Source organism: Pipistrellus kuhlii, unplaced genomic scaffold, assembly GCF_014108245.1.
Source record: "Pipistrellus kuhlii isolate mPipKuh1 unplaced genomic scaffold, mPipKuh1.p scaffold_m20_p_2, whole genome shotgun sequence".
Lineage (NCBI taxonomy): Eukaryota > Metazoa > Chordata > Mammalia > Chiroptera > Vespertilionidae > Pipistrellus > Pipistrellus kuhlii.
In genome coordinates, this window is record NW_023425515.1 from 22,211,949 (window position 1) to 22,228,957 (window position 17,009).

Here is a 17,009-nt window from a genome sequence, read left to right on the forward strand (position 1 = left end):
TTAACATGGAAGAGGCTCTCTTGTTAATTGTATTGGACTTGGCTCCCTCCTGGTCCTTGGGGACCATGGAATCTCGGTTCAACATTGTTAGTAAATCTTTAAAATAATATATTGCTTATTATTCACAAGGTATCTGAAAGCAAAGTATTAATTCTTTCTGAAATAAAATACAGAACAATAAGTAGAACCTAGAGAAGAAGTCAGTTATGTACCCTGTTCTACATGGGACAAATACCCATTCTCCAGCATGGCACATTGCTGTGACTGAGGTATGGTAGATTACTTCCTGATAATATACAGGGAAGTTCTGGGGTGACATGGTATTGGGTGGCCAGAAGCCCTGGTAAAATAATTATTTCAATTATGTCATATCCAAATATTTATAGTCTATTTCAGAATAGGGCTAATTTAAATAACATAACAAAATATGAAAAAAAAATGAAAAAGACGGAAATAACCTACTGAAAATGCCTAAGGCCATTATTAAAGCAAAGAATAAAAGAGTTACGATCACCCACACACCTCTCCTAGTGATTTAGAGAGGGGAAAAAAACCTATTTCATTCAGTAATCAATTTCAATAATAAATAGAATAGATTGTTGTGGGTAAAAGTGTGTGTGTGTGTGTGTTTTTTTATTCTGTCATGTTTCTTGAGCTTAATTATACATCTCCAAACATGTTATTCAAAAATCTTGCCTCTAATCACCCGCTTTATACTTCTGAGCCACCAAGCACCTATGCTTTGAAAAAGTAGACTTTGTTCCTACCACTTGGTTAGTTTATCCAGTGGAACCGGCACGCAGGCAGTGGCCCCATAGATCATGCGGTGATTGTTATGTCATCTGCAGACAGCCTCTCCACAGGGGCTGCCATATCCCTGCCAGTGCCCTGCCTCCACCGTTTACTCCCACTGATCTCACTGCCAAGTTCAGGGCTCTGAAAAGCAAATAACCAGCCATGAGCAACATGCTCTTTTTCCTGCAGACTGACAGAACTGAGCTTTAATCTCCTCTTGTGTCTCATAACAGTGGCTTTTGTAACAGATTTTGCTGACTGTCAGACTATTCTAAGGCATTGCTTATGATGCAGTGAGGAGAAGAACTTCAAAGTATTTACATTCAGTTGACAAGAAGGATGTTGCGAAGGAAATGTACATATGATAAGATGCTAGTGTACATCTTAGAATTGGAATTCTGATGGGAGTTTTTTTTTCTTTTCATAAAACGTTGTACACATAGAAGTTGAGTCAATGTTTAAAGAACACAAATACAGTATAGGAGCCCCCAGCCTTATCTGAGAGAGACACTTTTCAAGACCCCTGTGGATACCTGACCCTCTGGATAGTACCCAACCCTAAATATACCACTTTCCCCCTGTATTATACACACAAATCTATGATAAAGTTAACTTTATAAATTTGGCATGGCAAGAGAATAGCAGAATTAACTTAAAATAGAACATAACACCATATATAACATTATACTGTACCAAAATCCCATCCATGGCTTTGGGGCCATTTTAAGTTTAAGCGAAAAGGGTGAATTGAATACCAACACTGCCATAAGGTATAAGTCAGTGACGGTAGATCTGAAGACAGTCACTAAGTAACCAACAGGAGGGGGCTTACTATATCACATAGATACACTGGACAAAGGAATGGCTCAGAGCAAGACAGGGTGCTGTTTTGTCAAGCTACTCAGAATGGTGTGCAATCTATAACTTGTAAGTTGTTTATTTTTGGAATTTTCCGTTTAATATTTTTGGACCACGGTTGACGGCAAGTAACTGAAACTGGGTTACAGAATTTTTAGAAGGTAGTTCCATGGAAAAGGGAGGACTACTTTGTACCTCACGAAGGGGAAGGGATGGATTCTAAAATAAACCAATCATGATTATTTTTTTTAAACTTTCTACCAAATAATTTACATAAATCTTCCTTCTATTCTAGGCCTAATTCCAGCATTCCATCAGCTGGAATGATAACAGATGAGGAAACCATTCTCTGAAGTCGGTGTCATTGGATAATGTGAAGAACATTGAAAATTCTTTAATATGGTAGACAGTATAGTTTCCAATAACTGCTTATTTATATTTTTTCAATATCATCAGAGTTCACTGCAGCCTGACCTTGCCACTCATTTCGAGAATTTGCCCCTTGACCTCCTGAACATCAGTTTCTTCAACGCAATAAGAAGCTTGAATTAGATAGGAACTTACAGAATCTGTATTTAGCTTGCTTATCATTCATATTGTGAGAATAAAGTATTTTCAAAAATTAAGATATCACATATAACCTTAGGAGTTGCTCAATGATCTATTTCTATATATTAAACCATCCCAAAGTTTAGTGAATTAGGACACCCATTTATTGGGTCCTAATTCTTAGGATTTTTGTAGTTTAATATGTGGTTACTCCTGTACATGGTGTAGGAGGCGAGGCAGGGATAGTCTAGAAATAAGACGGGGAGCTCAGCTGGAGCTAGCTAGTGGGGTCTTGGCTTCTCTGTGTGTGGGCCTCCCCACTGGCGGTCTGGGCTGCTTCTTATTGTGGTGGTGCCATCCCAAAAGCAAACATTGTAAGAGAAGTGCTCCTTTGTGCAAGCACTTATTACTTATCAATACTCCTCTCTCATCACACAGATAAGCCCTGGGCCAAGCTATGCCCATGGCACATTCCAGAATTATTGTGGAAAGGTGACTTCCCACTAGAGGCCACCAAAGTAACAGTCTACACAAGTCTTGGCAAAAACTGGAATCTCTGCTTTAACTTTCACAGGAGCTGATCCCTTTAAATGGACCATATAAGTATTCTCTAACCTCCCTTTGCATCACCCAGCCCATTTAGTTGGTGTGAACATATATACTTACTTGATCCTGTGGGCATTTGAATTGGCTGTCTCTGTTCAAAATTATTGCAACCATTTTTTTATGGCCTGGGATAAAAAATTAGCTTTAAAAATTTACATGTAATTTATTCAGATACTTTATAGGCACTTGATGCTTACCTTTATGAAAATATTTGTAATACTAATATGAGGTAATTATAGCCTTAGAAGAGTTCAATTGCTTTTGATATTTTGTCAGTGAATTACTTGTATATGACTTTAAATAACATATATTTCTTACAGTCACAGAATCCAGTGATTTATTTTTTTTAATCTGACATATTCATCCAGGTATGTCAATAAGAAAAAATCAAAACGTGCTGGGACCGGCTTGGCTCAATGGATAGAGCGTCGGCTTGGGGACTGAAAGGTCCTGGGTTCGATTCCGGTCAAGGGCATATACCTTGGTTGCGGGCATATCCCCAGTAGGGGGTGTGCAAGAGGCAGCTGATCGATGACTCTCTCATCGATGTTTCTAACTCTCTATCTCTCTCCCTTCCTCTCTGTACAAAATCAATAAAATATATTAAAAAAAAAAAAAAGAAAAAAGAAAAAATCAAAACGTGAAGCTCAACTGAAAGGTATTTTTCTAATGTGTGCAAGTTTGCAAGCATAAATTAATCAGTCTTTACTTTTGGCATATGATCAACTACATATACCTACAAATTATGTGAGAAAAAAGACAAAAAAAAAAAAAAAAGACAGTGATCTCACTTTTAAGTAAGCCATGAATCAAATTGGCTTGTAAAGGTAATAATCAATTGCATCACTTATGAAATACAGGGGTATAGCTGTAGTCCAAAGCTGGCTCAATTCATAAACCAGTGATATTGTCAAAAGTACAGCCTACTTTATTATTCTCTCTCAGAATCCAAAGGCAGCAAAATATCAGATATATGTCATAGCAATATTTTTACTGATACAGCTCTTAGGCCAATAGAAACGATGGAGAAAAATAAACAAATGGGAGTACATTGAAGGAAAAAGCTTCACTGTGCAAATGAATTTTTGGAGAGTTTGTTCTCGGACTTTTAAATATGCTATTGGTATTTTAATGGGGAGTTCATTGAATCTATAGATTGCTTTGGATAGTATAGATATTTTAATTCAAATTGATTCTACAAATCCATGAAGACGGTATATTCTTCCATTTGTTAATGTCTCCCTCTATCTCTTTTTCAATGTCCTGTGATTTTCTGAGTACAGGTCCTTTACCTCCTTGGCTAAGTTTATTCCTAGGTATCTTAATTTTTTTGTTGTTGTTGCAATGGTAAATGGAATTTTTTTTTTTTAGTTTCTTTTTCTGTAAGTTCATTATTGGTGTATAAAAAAAGCCATAAATTTCTGGGTGTTAATTTACATGATACATCACATAAATAAACTGAGAGACAAAACTCACATAATCATATAAGTGGATACAGAAAAGGCATTTGACAAAATTCAATACCCTTTCTAGATAAAAAACAAAACAAAACAACTCAGCAAAGTGGGAATACAGACATCATATCTCAACACAATAAAAGACATATATGACAAAGCAACAGCCAGCATTATCCTCAATGGACAAAAACTAAATTAATTTCCCCTAAGAAGAAGAACAAGACTGGGGTGTCCACTCTCACTACTCCTGTTTGACATACTACTGGAAGTGCTAGCCATGGCGATCAGACAAGGAGAAGAAATAAAAACCATCAAAATTGGAAAAGAAGTAAAATTGTCATTATTCGCATATGACATGATATTGTACATAAAAAACCCTAAATACTCCATCAAAAAAGTCTTTGTTAAACTTTAATAGCAGTCAAACTCTTTTATGAATCTTTATGAATTCCCAGGAGTTAAATTATTGAGGTTAACTTTAGACTTCCATGCTGATTTCTGGTTCACGGTCCTTTGTCATTTAACAGTTGTTTTCTGCTAACTATAGTATTAACCTATCTATATGGGTCTGAACATTATATCTCATTCTTTTTTTTTTTTTTAAATCAATCTTTATTGTTCATATTGTTACAAAGGTTCCTCATTTCTTCCCCCCTCCACCAGGTTCCCACCCCACCCTCCGCCCCCTCCCCATCCCCCATTGTCCTCATCCATAGGTGCAGTTTATGTTCAGTCTCTTCCTCCCTCCTTTCCCCTGATAGTAAATCCCTTTTCAGATAGTAAATCAGTTACTTAGCATTTTCTCATATCAATAATACCACCACATGCCCAATGATACATTTCACACAAAAGACATTTCCAAATAGGTCAACCAGCCTCATCCAGGCCCCACCCAAGGCACTCACAGATCAACACCCCAGCCCTATACTAACTCAACACATCCAGATCTAAGCCTTCATCACTTGATTCAGCAGACCCTCAAGTTCCCACAAAAGTTTCCAGCCATGTCTGAGAGGCAGCCGTGGGGCAGGGGTAGGCGAGGAGCGAGCTGTTCCGGGCCTGGCTGCTCCGGGCCTGGCCTCTGTTGCTCTGGTTCGTTCCACAACCAGCTGCTCCGGGTCTGGTCACCGCCGCTCCCAACCTAGTTGCTCTGGACCTGGCTGCTGCTGCTCCGGGCCTGGCCGCTCCCAGCCGGGCAGCCGCTGCTCCAGGCCTGGCCGCATGAGACCCGGCTGCTCCGGGCCTGGCCGCTCCCAGCCTGGCAGCTGCTGCTTCAGGCCTGGCTGCACCAGACCCGGCTGCCCCAGGCCCGGCCGCTCCGAGTCTGGCCGCTCCGAGCCTGGATGCTCCAGGCTTGGCTACTGCTGTTCTGGACCTGGTTGCTCCCAACCCGGCTGCTCTGGGCCCGGCTTCTTCAGACCCGGCCACTCCGGGTCTGGGTGTTCCTGGACTGGCCACCCTGGGCTTGGCTGCCTCCTCCTCAGGCCTGGCTGCTACTGGCCCAGGTCTGGCTGCTCCAGTGCTGGCTGTTGTTGCTCTGGTTCTGGCTGCTGCTGCTCTGGGGCCTGGCCGTTGCTGCTCCGGGCCCAGTTGCCATTGCTTTGTGCCTGGGCACTCTAGGCCTGGCCGCCGCTGTCCCAACATTCTGTCCTTTTTTTAAAAAACCGCATTTATGTTACAATGTTGGCTGGTGAGTTGAGTTCTGACTTAGTCTTTGAATTTTCAAGATCTTCTTTGTATTCTTTCTTAAGTAATTTTACTATCTTTTGCTCTCACTTGATGTCTTCACATTGAGAACTTTGGTTTCTTCCTCCTGTCCTGGGAGCTCAGCAGGTTGGCCTGTGGCACCCCTTTGTTCTCCGCGGGCTCCTGCGCTGCTGCTGCTCCAGCCTGTTGCCGGGGTCTGCGCCGCCCAGGAAGCAGCCCCCGGCCTTGGCTCCGTTGCCTGCGCTCAGAGGTCGATGGCTCAGGGGCACCCCCCCCCCCCCCGGGGGCCCCGTCGCCCGGCTCCCTGCTGGCGCCCGGCTGGCTGGTGTCCAGCAGGGGCTCCTGCTCCCTGTCGCATTCCTCCAGTCTGGAGCTTTTTTTTTTTTCTCCTTCCCACTAGGGGAGTCCAGGATCAGAGTCAACAGACTGTCCTCTGCTCGCAGTGCGCGCAACTCTGGGGGCTCCGCTTTTCGCCAATCCCCTGGGATTCCGCCTCACAGCCCCGTCTCCCCCTGCCCGAGCCTGGGTTCCCAGGGTCTGGTCCAGGACTGGGGTTCAGAGTAGTCTGGACTGAGGCTCAGCGCCACCGGAGGCTTTGTTTCTTCACGCTAGGGTAATCCAGCATCAAAGTCAACATTCAGTCCTCTGCGCGCAATGTGCTCGTGACTCCGGGGGCCCTGCTTTTCGCTGCTCGCTTGGGATTCCGCCTCACAGCCCCGTCTCCCCCGTCGGAGCCTGGGTCCCCAGGGACTGGCTCATAACTGTGGGTCAGCGCTGCTGGTTCGGGGGTTTAGCCCAGGCTGGGGGTTTTATTTCCAACCTTCTAGGGAAAGCCAGGCAGCACCCAGCCCTCTCCTCCTCTCCGGCTGCGACCTCTCCACGCGCGCGTGCGTGCGAGCGCGCAGCATGTCTCCGTACCTTAGGCTTTTTTTCAGCTCCTCTGATTTTCCTTCTGGTTTTCTCTTTCCTTCTTGTTGTAGAATTTTCAGTCATTCGACTACCTTTAGCTCTGGGCGATGTCCACTCTACATTTTAGTTGTATTCCATTGAAATTGTTGTGTGCTGCTGCGGTTAGGTGTCTACCCAAGCAGCCATCTTGGATCCTCCCTATATCTCATTCTTCATAAATAAAGGAAATAAAGACAAGAGGGAAAGAATTTTGAAAATAAAGAAATAAAATAAGTGGAGGAAAGGGAAGAGGGGGGGAAAAAACACAACAACTTGTTACTGCAAACTTTATTAATATGTTGTGGAAAGAATTGGTACGTTAACATTAAAATTTCTCTTGGATTTTTAGGAATAGTTTGAGGAAGACAGGTGTTATTTCTTCTTTGAACATTTGGTAAAACCACCATATAAAACCCTCCAGACCAAGGCTTTTGTTTACTGAGAGTTTCTTAATTATTGTTTAAATTTCACCAGTTCTTATTGGCCTTCTCAGATTTTCTGATTTTGGAAGATTGTATTTTTTTAGGAATTTATCCAGCTATTGGCATATAGTTGTTCATAGATTCTGCCCTCTTCACCATATGTCTTCAACTAGTTCAATGTGAGGAATAAATTTCTTTAGAAGAAGAAATAATAATAATTTTAAGATATTAGTAGACTATATTTCACCCAGTTCAATATTTAGCAGGGTTTGTTTGTTTGTTTATTTATTTATTTATTTATTTAATTCAGACAGATGTAGGTAAAGGCAAAGAAAAACCAGAAATCAATTAAGCCTGCTTGTACTGTGTAGATAATGAAGAATCATTAAGGTTCTTCTTAGAGTAGAGAAAGATAAGATAAAAAATATACTGTAGGGAGATTAATCTAATAACCTGTGTATAAGATAAATTAATGGTTGAGGGAATGGAAATCAGTTAACAGAGACCTGTTAAGAAGTAATTTTATGACAATCCCAAAATGACCTGATCTCTACAGACAGATTGAATTAGGAAGAATAAAAGGTGCTTCATTGAATGGAAAAAATAAAGTAGAGAATGCTTAGATCTAACTAACAGAGAAAATGGGTCAAAAGAAATAGAAAACTGAACAAATGTCACTATGCAAGTGTATCTATATGATCTGTTATCAAATGTAATGTCTTCCGCCTGTCCTTTTTTGGCATGAATTCAAAACCAGTGCTCCTGTCAAACAAAATTATGTGCTGTTTTCTAATTATTTCATGAACTTATCATCTTTGAGGACAATTACTTGTAACATTGGCTACACTTTGCAGTGCACATAAATTGTACATTGAACTGGATTATTCATTCTTTAACATTACATAGATATTTATGAAGTCATTACTTGAAGAGATAATACTATATTCTGTGCCTGGCAGCTTTGTATAGAAGTGAACTAGTAAACAAACAATCCCATTAGAGAATAGCCAGTGAAATATAGGTACTGTATGTGAAAGCATAGTGCAAAAGCACTGTTGATGTTAGGTGGACCAAAGAAAACAAAAGCACAAGTACAACTTGCTTCAATAAAAACAATTTAAATTTTATCCTGAAAGCTCCATTTTTATTAATTTGAGTACAAAATTGTCAAGCTATTTAAGAAGACTAGATATTTCATGGAGTTTTTATGTTAATAAGCTTTTGAAGGATTTTAAACAAGAAAACATCATAATCAAGTTTTGATGTAAGAAAATGGATTTGGCAGCATTATATATATATATATATATATATATATATATATATATATATATGATGTTGATTTTGGCAGAAGATGGAATATAGAGAGATTAGAAGAGAGATTTAGGCATCTAGAGTTGCAGGACTAGAGATAAAGGGGAAGGTATTTACAGTATATATTTAAGAAGTAGTATAAGTGACACCTGCTCATAGAGACTTTTATTGATCCTTTTTAGGTTGGAGGGAGTTAGCTCTCTCTTTAATTACAGCATCTTTCTCATGTACCTTAAAATATATTATTATGAAAGATCATTATTTGCTTATATTTTATACTAGAGGCCTGATGGATGAATATTTGTGCAAGAATGGGCCTTCCTTCCCCTGGCTGCCGGCACTGCCTTTACTCCAGCCCAGAGCCACCTTTCTGCCTTCCCTAAGGCCCACCATCACCTTTCCGCTTCCCGCCTTCCCACGCTGCCCTGAGGCCCAGAGTGATTGGGGTGGTGCAGAACACCTCCGATGATGAAGCGTCCCACCCCTCAGCCGCATCATCACAGGTGTTCTGCACCACCCCAGTCACTCTGGGCTCTGGGCAGCATGGGAAGATTGGAAGCAGAAAGGCTGCTCTGTGTATGCAAATTAACCCACCATCTTTGTTGGGTTAATGTGCATACTCGCTCCTGATTGGCTGGTGGGTGTCGCGGAGGTACAGTCAATTTGTATCTTTCTCTTTTATTAGTGTAGATTGCTGTTATCTTTCATACACACACATACACATACATGCACTAAGAAACACATCTGTACATGTGCATGAATACATATGTATATTAATTTATAATTTATTTGTAATTATAAGATCAAATTCATTCAGAGATTAAATGTTGTATTGAGTTGTTTCTTAACTACTACTTACTGAATATTTGAATTAATTAAGCCTACATGATTATAATGGTGGTTATAAAAAGAAAACTTTGGTTAAGGATAGGCCTGCATAGTAAGCTAGAATTCAGCTTCAGGGTTCTGGCTGATTCATTAACTATTTTTTTTAAAACCATTTCACCCCTTTTCCCAAGCATAAAATAAGAATAATAATGATTACCTGCCTCAAAGGGGTGTTGTCTGGACTAGCTAGTTGACAGTTTTAAACTATTTTAAAGATGGAATGTATTATAAATGCTCCAAGGAAAGTTTTTAAAAGCACAATGGAATAAAACCCTTGAACCATAGCATTAGGAAAGCTAGTATGTATTTTAGGCAGGCAATCTTCAACCGATTGAGAATTCTATGGGAAATTAACTCTGCAACATTCTTGATTCCCTTTCCTCTTTTCTACTTTCTACTTTTTTTTTCCTGTAGCTAATATCTACCTAGTGACTCAATTCAACAAAAAAGTTACAGTTATGCCATCTTTTGAAATAGATGTTACTCATAAAAAAAAGAAATGCAATGAAGATTATAAAATGGTCATTAATCACACTGAAAAATTTAGTCTCTTCAATGCAGCACTATATTCAGAATTTACCAGAACTATTTAAAATTCACTTCATCATTGGTAATTCAAGGATATAGTTGTCATTGCCTAGAATCAAATGGTCCTTTTTGTGCAGAAATATACTTTATTAATTTTCTTAAATATCAGAACTAGGTCAGAATATTATTTTTCAAAATAATTGCTTATTGTTTTCTTCCAAATGCCAAATGAAATATTCAAAACTCTTGGGAAAATTATTTCCTTCAGTCATTTTTATTGAGAATACTTACACATTTAACACATTTACATATCCTATTTTGAAAACAAAAATCACATGTGTATAGGCTAAAATAGAAAAACTGCAGGCTGGGCAATTTTTGTGAAAAAGAAATGCTCATGAATACTAGTAGAACATAATGACCATCTGCACATATGTTTTAACAAAAAAGATACATCTTCACTATTCTATGTGTGGTAACTAAGAATATGGATCCATGAAAATGACCTTTCAACCTTTACTAAAATTAAACAAAAACTGATACTGGCAAAAAATTCAAATTTCTAGGTAGAAATAAGCATTCCATGTAACAATTCATGAGTTCTTACCACAAAGAGCATGTCTGGCATAAACTTGTAAGGCTTTTTTTCCTGAATCAATCAGTAAAATAAGGCATATGTATTTCTTAAATATATTGTAATTTATGATTAAAATGACAAAATATAAAACTCCAAAGTCCAAAACATAGTCACTTATTTTTAATAAGTAAATTTATTTAAATATAGTGAAACATTTTTAATGTTAAATCTGTATTAACACTGTTCATTTAAAGTGACTTCTGTTTTGAAAGATCAGTGAGATGTTTATTAGAAATTCTCACATGCCTAGGAATTAGGTCAGCTACATGATGAGTACATCAGAATGATATGACCATATCTCTGGCAGCCAGTGATTTATTTAGAAAGGGAATATTAATAGATATGCACATATTAACAAATAATTAAGTGATAAACTGAGTGTTGGTAATTTTAGTATAAGTATTTGATGTGGAAAACTAGAAATAAGGTTTGTGGAGAAAATGGAGCTTGAATAATTACAATAATTTTGATGGGCTAAAGAGAAAGTAATACATTTCAGGTAATGAGTAAGAGCAAGTGAGTTTCTTGGTTAAATGTATTCATATGTTTGAATTCTTGTTAAAGCAAGTATTAATGGAGGTGTCTTATTCAGTACTCTTTCTGATAGTTTGTGCTAGTGTATAGAAATGCTATAGATTTTTGTGTATTGATTTTTGTATCCTGCACATATACCAAATGTGTTAATTAGTTTAACATATTTTGGTGGAGTTTCTGAAAGAAAATATTTGCAAATCATATGTTTTATAAGAAGATAATATTCAAAATATATAAATAACACACAACTCTATAGCAAAAAAAGCAATCAAACAATCTAATTTAAAAATAGGCAGAGGAATTGGATATTTATTCAATTAATAAATATCCAATTCCTCTGCCTATTTTTAAATATACAATATATACTATTGCATGAGGTCCATTGCATGAAATTTGTGCACCAGGGGGAGGGGGAGGTTCCCTCAGTACAGCTTGTATCCTCTCCAATCTGGGACCCCTTTTTGGGGATGTCTGACTGCCGGTTTAGGTCTTGAGATCAGGCCTAAACCGGCAGTTAGACATCCCTCTCACAATCCAGGGCCGCTGGCTCCTAACTGCTCACCTGCCTGCCTGCTTGATCACCCCTAACTTCACCCTCACCAGCCTGATCACCCCTAGCCACCTCTGCCTGCCAGCCTGATTGCCCCTAACTTCCTCTTCTGCTGTTCTGGTCACTCCCAACTGCCCCCCTTGCCAGCCTGGTCACCATCAACTGCTCCCCCTGCTGGACTGGTTGTCCCCAACTGCCCCTCTCCAGCCTGGTCACCCCCAACTTTCCCCCCTTCTCATGCCGGCCTGGTTGTTCTATGCAGACTGCTGTTCAGTCATCCATCTGGTTGTTTTCAGTCATGATGGCATCTGGCTTTTATACAATATATTAGGATATATATCTTTAAACAAGACATACAAATAGCTAACAAGTACATGAACAGGGGGTCAATATCACTAAGCCTGAGAAAATTACAAATTAAACCATAAGACTCTAAGTAGATATTTCCTCCTATCTGTTTGGATGGCTATCATCAAAAAGATAAGTTTTGGTAGGAATGTAGAGAAAAGGGAATTCTTGTGTACTGTTGATAGGGATATAAATTGGTTCAGCCACTTTGTAAACAGTATGGAAGTTCCTCAAAAATTTAAAACTATATCTATAATACAATCTAGAAAATTCACTTCTAGGTATATATCCAAAGGAAATGAAAACAGAGATACCTGCACATCCATGAACATTATAGCACTATGCACATAGTAAACATATGAAGACAAGTCTAGTGTCCATGAATGGATGAGTAGATATAAAGATGAAATATGTATAAATACATAATGGAATACTATCCAGCCATATGAAAGAAAGACATTCTGCCATTTGACACAACATGAATGGACCTTGACGGCAGTAAGCTAAGTGAAATAAGTCAGAGAGAGACATTACTTTGTAATGTCTTTGACATGTGAAATAATTTTTTAAAAGTACAAGTCATAGAAACATAGAATAGAAAAGTAATTGCCAGGTGTCAGGGGAATGGGGGTTGATAAAAGTATACAAAACTTTAGCTATAAGATGAATAAAGTCTGAGGATATAATGCATAACATGGTGACTATAGTTGATAATACTGTAGTGTATAATTCAATTTTGCTAAGAGAAGAGAATTTAATGAGCTCACCGAAATGAATAAATAAATAATCACATAAGGTGAAGTGATGAATGTGTTAATTAATAATATGGGAGGAATCCTTTCATAACCTATATCCATGTTACATCATCATGATGTACATTTTAAATATCTTAGAATTTTGTTAATTATACCTCAATAATGCTAAAATTAACAAGTTGTAAGTCAGAGAACTAAAAAAAAAAAACACCTAAATTTCACAAGTGAATAGCAGTTAGGATAGATGAAGAATCAAATGGAAGAGCTATAACAGACTCATGTTACGTATACTAGATGTGGATTCCAGAGAATCAGATAAACAGAATGCAAGGCTGTTATGCAGTGTTGCGAACCACTGTATTTCTCGCCCATACCATTTTCTGTGGTGGGAGCTAAATAAATATTTGTTGACTCAATAAACACATGAGAGATGTATTTGTAAGTTGAAGTGGTGAGCAGTACAGATCAGTGGTAGCTCTTTGAGCGTCAGAGGGGCAGGATGAAAAGTGTTTAGAAAGCTGATTTTGGCAGTGGATAGTCCAGATGACACTAGAGAAATAATTGCATGGCATTGTTGATGGAACCATTTCTTTTGGAGATTGCTGCTTGACTCAGCCATATTTTGAACATCTCATCATTTATGCTTTCAAATGCAAAAAAATCCAACATTACAAATACTATCAATTGAATCAACCTGACATTTATGCCTTATGATATCTTGCTGAGCTATCATAGCATTTGCATTATACATCAACAGTGAACCAAGAAGGAAAGGCTTTGCATCCACTACATTTGGCAGCACAGCTATATAAAATAAATCTATTCTACATTTATATTAAAGTTGACATCAGTGTGTCTGTTCCTGCTGGAAATGGAAGGCCAAAGAATAAAAAGTGTTTGCTCTTGAGTTTTAGTCATAAAATAAAATGAACAAAAATAAAACCAAGACAAAATGACAAAAATAATAAATCATAAAGATTCTGCCTTTTCATTATGACTGTGCTTGACAACATAGTTTGAAAGTATAAAGTTTGAAAGTATAAAGAAGCAAGGGGTTTAACATTAAAATATTTGTTTTAATTATTTTAAAAGGAAGGTAATAAAGAATTAATTTCTTTTTCAGTTTCATCTTATTTTCATTGCACTCAAAGGCTCAGGGTTGATAATGTAGATGTCCTGATTTTATTATTAGTAGTAAAAAATTTGAATATTATTATTATATCATGATAACTTGGTTGCTATTATTAACATTTGTATAAAGTTTATTTTTACATACATTATTTTAATTAGCCTCAATAAGCAATGGGGTATGTGCTATTAACATTATTTTATAGATGAAAACTTGACTAGATAGAGATATTAGATATTTCCATGTCATTCAATTATTATAGAACTAGCACTTTTTAATTCCTCATTTTTATTTCTTCAACCTACTACTATTCTTCCTGCCCCTTTGCTCTCACTAGGGACTTTCTCTCCATTAATCTCTGGTCAAAATTTATCATTGAAAAACTAATCTTGTCCAAATTCATTATTGAGCTAATTACGAATAAAACATTTTAAGCTTAAATTGATGAAATTCTCTTCATTTCATCTTGGGAACGGAAGAACTGTTTTTAAATAATTTAATTTATGCCCTGCATAAACACACTCTGAAATATACTGTGACTGTTTTTTCTCACTCTATGTAAAAGAAAGCTCAGAAGCAAAGATCAACTGGGCAATTATCAAAAGTTTTTCTGGAAGCCATATTTTTAATCTACAATGATTTCCAAGCCTTGGCATAGCTAGTTCTTCACTTCCTTAACTAGTAGCATTCTGATAATGAATATTCAATAAATATTGTGCTTCTCTATTATAACATTTTTTTTTACTCTTCATCTATTTGTGTACTCAATATTATCACCCAATATTAGCTAATAGAAAGGTATTGTCTGATATGCAATTGAAATTGTCACTCTAAAGCACATGTGTCAAACACAAGGCCCGCGAGCCAAATCCGTCCCGCCAGGCCTTGCAATGTGGCCCGCACCGCGCTGTCATCACTGCACTCCGCTGCGTTTCCATCACAATGACAGTTTATGACTGTTCAGTAAACCATTCGGCCCGCGATTTAGGCTGGATTTTAGATTTTGGCCCCTTCTCTGATTGAGTTCAACACCCCTACTAAAGTGTGCCTTTAATAACTACACAAGTGGTGAAAAATAGCAAAAATTTGCTTCTACTTAAGTAGTAAGCTTTCCTTCTTTCATGTAACAGAAGCAACAAATATCTTGAACTAAATTATTAAATTATCATAAACAGAGTCGTGTTAGAGATAGGAGAAAATCATTTCAAAAGCATAAAACTACTCTAGCAAGAATTGACTAAAACCACATTAAAATTTTTAAAAGGTTAAGAAAAATTTGTAAGAACTAACCGGTTTACTCAGTGGACAGTGTTGGCCTATGGACTCAAGGATCCCAGGTTCAATTCCCGTCAAGGGCATGTGCCTTGGTTTTGTGCACATCCCCAGTAGGGAGGTGCAGGAGGCAGCTGATCAATGATTCTCTCTCGTGAATGTTTCTAACTCTCTATTCCTCTCTCTTCCTCTCTGTAAAAAAATCAATAAAATATATTTTTAAAAAAGAGAAAAAACTGTATTTCTTTAATGTGGACTTTGCTTGGCCCTGGAAATATCAGAAACATGTAGTTTGTACATGGACATTCAAGCACCAAGATACTTGGTTGTCTGGTCTTAAAAGCAAAAACAAAAAAACAAAAAACAACAACATATTTTAGATATAAATACTTCAAGTTTTTTAACAGTGACACACATTCAGATATCAATGATTTTCCTTTATTTGATTCTTTGCTTACTAAACACATTTCTGATTGTAATTTGATTTTTAGTTTAGTATATGTACAGATAGCATCTTAGTCATATTTGGGTCTTTGGTATAGCTTGCAGAAGTAGAGAAAAATGTGCTGATCCACACTGAGATCAGGAATTAAACACCTGTCTATGGGGATTTGGTTAATGTGAGCCTGCTCCCATGAGACAAAGCTATTCTCAGAGTGTTGATACATCCAGTCTTTGTGCTTACCAAGGCTAAAGAACTGACTGCAGGCAGCTGCCTGGAACATAAAAAATAATGAGGACATATGAAATATCATGGAGAGGACCAACACCTTTCTTGTAACCCATGCACCAAAGACAACTTTAATTTCAGCTTCAATATTGCGCATTCATTATATTTTGAGAATCATGACAATAGTTCCCGAGAATGCAAATTTAGAAGACGTAGGCCTTTTCTATGGAATTTATACTCTTAGTTATAAAATAATTTTATTTAGTTTTCTAAGACAGGCAATGATTCAGAATTGTAAATACGAAAGACAAAATAGTGTTAAGATTAGAATGTCATCATAAGAAGGAAAGCATGCCAATTTTCTTTTGTATTTTACATCAACATTCTATCTCTATACTTTAACACGACCTTCTATTATACTCAGAACAAAATGCACTATCTTTTACACAAACATGAATCTTTTTTGCCTAATCATCCAGGCCCATCTCACACTAACCTTTTTTTTTTTTTTTTTTTTTTTTTCAGTTTGGGGTAAGGTTCTCTGGAAACAAACTCTGAGAAAGAGAGATTGCTCAGGAGGTATATCCTGTAGTTCCATTGAGGCTGAAAGAAAGTGAAGGAAGAAAAAAGTTCAGGCAAAAGAAGTTAAACATGGATGCACTTAAAACCAAAGCCTCGGTTGGTCTCATAGGGAGCTCTGGAGCTTAATAACCCTTCAGAGTTGCCCCAAGTTGAAGCAAGAGACCCAAGATTGTGCTTTTATCCTGAAGAAGAAATCTAGACAGCACTTCATATCATTCACTCTGTCTGGTTTCTCTGAACAGATGAAGATCTCTCCTAGATCATTTATCTGCTCCTTTTTTCTGGAATGTTTTTTTTCCTCCACTACTCTACCAATGTTGCATGAAAGTTTCCTTTTATTTTTAAGGTCATTCTAAAAGTTATCAATTAATCAGAGAGCTGTACTCTGATTTCTGAATCTAAATTATACTTTTCTTTAAACTCTTTCATAGCAACCTGAGCTTCATTTTTATATAAAACTAGT